Below are 6,733 nucleotides of genomic sequence, written 5' to 3'. Positions count from 1 at the left end.
TGACTAAACTGAGAAAACAAATGCAATGATTGAGTTAAAATGTAAACTTGCTTATTTTTAAACAAGGTTCCAAGTTTGATGCAACAGAGTTGTTGGATAAAACCTGATTTAATCTAGATTTAAGCTTTAATCCTTAATGGTAGAAATATTACCACAGAATTGTTCTCATGCAGCGTGTCTATATATTCAGAAAGAAAGAAAGAAAAAAAGAAAAAAAAAGAAAAAAAGACAAGAGCACAACTGCACATTTACTGAGGGGTACTTTTAGTTTTTGGCTTTTTAAAAAAGTTGCCAGTCTCACCGCCAGCAATTTTCATGATTTTCACTAGAAATTCTGACAGCCCTCAGAGTCTATTTTCTGCTATGAATATATGAACATTTTATATATCAAAAATAAAAGAACCAAGCCTCTGCTTTAAAAAAAAAAAAATGAAATAAAAAATCTCTGTCTTCATGTATGTTCATGTTTATCACCAATCCGAATGTGCAGATAGGTTTAATCAGAAATAAAACATTTTGGACAAAAAACATATTAAACTGCATATTTATTAAAGTAGTGCATTTTCTAAAAAAAAAAAAAAAAACATACAGAAGTCATATGATTTCATAAATAAAACCTTCAAAAAATAAATAAATATAAAAATGCCGTAAGTAAAATGCTTAGGCACTGTATTTCTTTTATCTTTGGGTGGTAAACTGTATACTTTGTGCAGTATGTCAGTATAAATTATGAGCCTTGCTGTATTATCATTGTTTAAAGTGGAAGAAATCTCAAGTATGATTTCTAACCTGCAGTGAGACATGACCTTGCTGGAAGTAGCTGGTAGGTAACATTTCTCATCTGTAGACCAGTACATATCAAGTCTAGGCTTATGAATGATGCCAGAGAGAGAAACAGCCCCAGGAAGATTTTTCATTTTCTGAATCTGTGACAGGGCTTCCATGCATGAATTTCAGCCCGAATACACTGATCTACACACAGCTTGTTCCTGATCAACAATGAAGATCTGAATCAGTTCATCAGAAATGAAACAGCTCAATAAAGTCTTTAGTTTGTACTGAATCAAGAGCAGCAGCATCGCATAGGTCCAGGACTCTCAGTGAAGGGGGAAGGGTTTTTTTTTTTTCCGGCTGTCAGTCCATTTCCGTATGCTAGCTCATGAGTAGCAGGTTCAAGATCTTCAGCTGGATGGTTCACAGGCGGCCTCAGGTCAAGTCACCAGCAGGAATCTCATGTTTGATTAGTGAGTGGGAGAAACTAACCTTTTCAAAGCTTCTCGAATCAGTTGAACCAATTTGCTTTACAAAATGAATTCTTTTTGAAGTGCCTGAAACACCACACTCTGGGGGACACATCTACTGGTCAAAACTGTATAAATGCAACAAAAACTCAGTCCAAAACATGTACATAATCAGCATAAAAAAAAGAAATAATTAAAAAATTAAATAAATATAACACATCCAAACCCCATATAGAAATGTTTACACAAAGTATAAATACATTAAAATGCATTTGCAATAATAAAAATACCATTCAATATGTGTCTGTATAATATAACATTGTAATTGATTACACTTTGCAGGGCTTGTTTTGTCTATTTTTTATGGAGAGCTTTGTCGGCTAAGGCCCAATAAATGACCATTAACTACTGCTCATCCCTTTTTAATTACACAAAAGTTTCATTACAAAATGTCTACCAAATTGATACAAAACTGATTGAGATCAGGTAGGAAATATAAACAGCTTGGTTCAGTGGTTCATGCAGCTGGAGGTGATCTTAATGAACTCGCATGTTCCATGTGGGTTTACAGAGATCCCAACAGCGTTGTAAAACGGTAGATTTTTTTTCTTCTTTTTCTTTTTTTTTTAACAACCTTTTTATTTATTTATTATTATTGCAAATTCCAAAAATGACATTCAGATATAAATTAGCATACACATTACATAAGTGTATTAACAATACATCCAGAGTCATCTGAAATAATGGAAGAGAAGAGAGTGAGAGAGAAAGCAGGGGCAGAACAAGTAAAAGAAGAGGATTTTATATATATATATATATATACATATACATGTATACACATATACATATATATACATACACATATAATGCATACATACATATATACATATACACATATATGACACATATACATATATATACACATATTATATATATATATATATATATATATATACATATTATTATTTATATCTTATTTTTATTATACATATATATATATATATATATATATATTATACATATATATATATATATATATATATATATATACTACCCACATATACATATATATACATATATATATACATAATATTTTCTATCCATTTTAATACTTGATTTATTTTCAGAATCCCCAAAAAATTTCCCCTTTTGGAGAAATTGGAGTTTCTAGATTGAGAGAGTTAATGAATAAAATGTATTATTACATTTAGTACTTAAGAAGGCGTAGCACCTCCCAAAGATAACTGTGAAAGTTGTTTTTTTGGCTCATGAGAAAGAGAGGAAGCTTTCATTAGACATATTAATCCATCTGGAATAGCCCTTTATAACAGAGTTAAATTCTTCAAACTGAGCGGGACATTGATGGATATTCATAAAGCATTCATAAGATAACAAATCACATTTAGAACTGGACAGATCCTTGGCAAAAAATTGTTTTTTGTTTTCCAGGCTAACAAAGCTTGTTGATGAAATCTAGCTAGAAGTTTAATAGGTAATTTACTGTGTAATTTCATTTCCATCAAAGAAAAAGAAAGACCTACCCTCTTAAATATATTGTTAGGAATAAAATACCACAAAGAATATTTACCCAAGCAAACATCTTTTTAGCAATTAATTTTAAGCGTGTTGTTAGTATCGGTAAAATTCAGGACTTGAACCCTTATCTATAACTTTGTTTGCTAAAACATATTTCTTTAAGCCAATAGCGAGATTTATTTATCAAAAATATAATCAAGAAAAAGATGATCTATATTTTTTGGATGTGCTTGATTATCTACGGCTACTAAGGGAGACAGAGAGAATTTTCAAATCTGGATAATCCTTCTATTTTGGATAAAAGAAAGAAACTCTGCCTAAGATGATAAATCTCTTTTAGACATTATTAAAATATATTTTGTTTTCAATAATATGCGTTGAGAGAAATTCTGAAGTATGCAAATTTGCATTTTTTATTTATAGATTCCCAAATATTTAACTATTTTCATTTGGTATATATTCAATTTAATTTCACAGTACATCAAACCAAACAAATAATTTCCACACTTATTTAAATTAAAGAGTTAGCCAAGCGTTAGAGAAAACATTGATTGTAGTAAAGACTGGAGAAACTTGCTGTCAGCTTCAAGAATAAAAAGTACAGTATCATCTACTAACTGTGAGATTCAGTTCTTTTTTATACAGTACTTATATGGTAATAACCATGTTTTCCTCCATTTAATATGATCTATTTGATAATGTTTCTACAAAATAAAAGAAATAAAAAAAGGGACTCAAAAGAGGCAACCTTGGCGTATTGAGTGAAGAATAGGAAACCTTGGTGATATCAAATGCAGTTTAAAATTATACAGCTTCTCCTTTCTTTTGTACAACATTTGAACAATATTTGCTGATTTCGAAATCAAAGCCTCTAAAGTTAGCCAGGAACTGGTGCTTTACAGTGTGAAGGCCTTTAAAAAACGAGGGCAGATAGTGCATCCAGACTTGATTTTAAGCGTATTCTTGGTATCGGTAATAAGATCAAGAACAGAACCAGAGTATTACAACTAATTGCAAACCCATACCTCTTCCATATGAGAAATCAGTGCTCAAAATATCATTTAGATGAAAGATGATGTAAATGTTGGATGTGTAATTATCTACAGCTAAATATGGGCCAGTGAATTTATAATCAAAATTAAGAAGGTGATAGGGCACAAGGTTATGCCTACCGTTGATACATCTCTTTGGGCAGATTATGAGAGATAGATTTTGATATCACTAACTGTTTTTAGAGTAGGAGTCCTTGTCTACCATTTACACATTATATTGACTAGAAGCATTAAAAAGGGTCATAGAAACCCCTGTTTCCTTGCAGTTGCTACAATTTAAGTTTTAAAAGGCTCAAATAATAAACAAATATGACTCACACTTATTTAGAAGGAGGAGTTAGCCAGGAACGTTAAGGGGGAAGCAGACAGTGCTAATAAAGACTCTATCAACTTGCTGTAAAAACTTCAAGAATAAATGCACCTTCATTTGCTACTCCATGCAGTATTCTGTAGGCATTTATATAAACCTTTTGAGGCCAACAAAAGCGGTTGTGCTGCAGAATATCTTAGTAGATCGATGTTTCTACAACAAACCAAAAATAAAAGGGACTCAAAGGGCAACCTTGACGTGACATCTGCCAAATATAGGAAACTTTGAAGATCGTGAATTTAAAATTATACAACTATCTATGTCTTTGTACGACATTTGAGCAATCTTTATGAGTCGCCCTTGAATGGCACAAAGCGGTCTATCGAATAATTAAGCGGCTGATACTATATGGTGGATAAGAAAGTTAAAAAAAACAAGGAATAATTTAATGGGCATCAGGCGTCATCTCATGTACTATAGTCCCACTGCCCGCGTCACAGATTGGCGTGATGGCTAATGTAGATTTTAAACCGGAAGATGAAAGAAATGGCGCATAAAAAAGCTTAAGAATAACCAGTTTTCTCCAGCAGTTAAAAATTATCAGATGCTAACATTGTCTTCTATGAGGTGCAACATAAACCTCTGCTAAATCTCAGAAAAAAGTAGTCACAGAAGGTTTCATGACCTTTAAGAAAAAAAGATTGTTCTAAAAACTCCATTCTGTGAAGAATTCTAAGAAGTAGGCCATCTGCTATACACTGAAATTTCAAAATGTTTCAAACAGTTATGGCGTATGAAGCCTCATTTAGTGAAATCCGTGACTTTAAACAGCGATTTGATACGGGCTCAGAACAAAACAATTGATTCCTAAAGGTTTCGAAGCTTCATGAACCAGTGCTTTAAAATAACCATAACTATTGTTTTTGTGCTTAAAGTGTCTGACCTCTGGCTTGTTGCTGTGTTCTATGAATTATATGAATAATTTAAATTGCATTCAATAAACAGAACAGAATACATATGTTTATACACAGCCGATCCTCCCTATACTCAAAATACGCATGCTGCATAGGGTCTCCAAAACACCAGGGACCCCCTTGCTCTCAAAGATGATTTAATTTTAATTTTTTTTTTGAATTTGGCAAGCGGTTATGAAAACATGAATGATCATTTCTTTTAATGGGGTGCGTTGTCACCCTTTGTAAAAATCAGTCAAATTATTTAATGTGAATGTTGTACAGTATTGCTTGAGACTAAAAAAACGAGTTGAAAGCGTACCGAGCCGCGGAAGAGACAGTTTCTCAAGCGCTTTCAGCGAATGCGATTCGAGACGGAGTGAAACACGGACAAATGCGTTTCATTCATTCGTTCATAACCACTCATACCCCACTCCATATATATGTGTCCCGCGAGATCCGGCTGGTCTCGCGAGAATGTTTACATCAGAGCTGCACAATTAATCATTTAAAGATCGTGATCTCAATTCATTACACACAATGCAATCTTATTCCTGAAAGACAAACGATTCAGCTATGTGCTATTACAGCTATTTCACATGTGAGTGTCATTAGGCACGTTTTGTTGCTGTAATCCATGTTAATGGGTCATTCATGCTGCTGCTGATCCAGGAAAAGAACAACACAAAGTCTTTCCAAAGTCAAGTGGCGTGACTACCTTGCAACCACACATAAGTATTTCTGTATTTACAGACTTGTTCAATTAACATTAGTACTCAGAATAAATGTTTATAGTTTTGGGTATAAACACCCTAATTCTCTACAACGGCATTCAGAGCGAAAGTATCTTAACCGTGTATGTATTGTAAACACACTCTTCCTCCAGCAGAGTGGCGACAACTGCCCGTTTAAAAAAGTATTTGTGTTGAATCATTCCATTTCGGAATCTTTAGAGTCATTATGAATTGAGACACTGACTCCATTTTTAATTTTGTTCAAGTGTATATTTTTTAAAGACTTAAGCAATTAAAATTTTGTCCAAAAACACTAGTAAAATTATGTTATTTTTTGTTTAGTTTTCTAATCTTTTTTCTTCAGAATTGTGGGAATAATCGTGATCTCAATTGTATCTCCATATATATATATATATAAAAACATGATTCTCAGATTTATCACAAGAATCCGTGCCAGCTCTAGTTACATGTTGTTTATTGATGTATGTTATATTATATTAGTATATCATGTCATATCATATCATATCATATAATATCAAAAAACAACAAAACCCTATTATATAGCTATAATAGAAGTTTAATTTCATAGAAGCACTGATTGATTTCAAAATGCACCTACATTTTTGCATTTTTGTGTTTTTCAGGTAAAATAAAAGAATATTTTTTCCTTTATTTCATCATTGAGGATTTCTTTTTTAAAAAAGTTTAAAAATCTCGTCTCGTTCTAAATAGACAGTCTGGAGTGTCTCTCTCGTCTGGGTGGGATAGAGTTTCCTACGTCCACCTAAGTATTTACACACAATTTATGTTCACCAAATATTTACCTCTATTAGCTCTGGCACATCTGATCAGAGAATGAGACGGCCTTGAATCTCCTCATGAAGTGTCTGAAGTATCACCGTCTGAA

This window comes from Cyprinus carpio, chromosome A7 (genome assembly GCF_018340385.1).
Source record: "Cyprinus carpio isolate SPL01 chromosome A7, ASM1834038v1, whole genome shotgun sequence".
In the NCBI taxonomy this organism is placed as follows: domain Eukaryota; kingdom Metazoa; phylum Chordata; class Actinopteri; order Cypriniformes; family Cyprinidae; genus Cyprinus; species Cyprinus carpio.
This window is presented reverse-complemented; position numbering follows the sequence as displayed.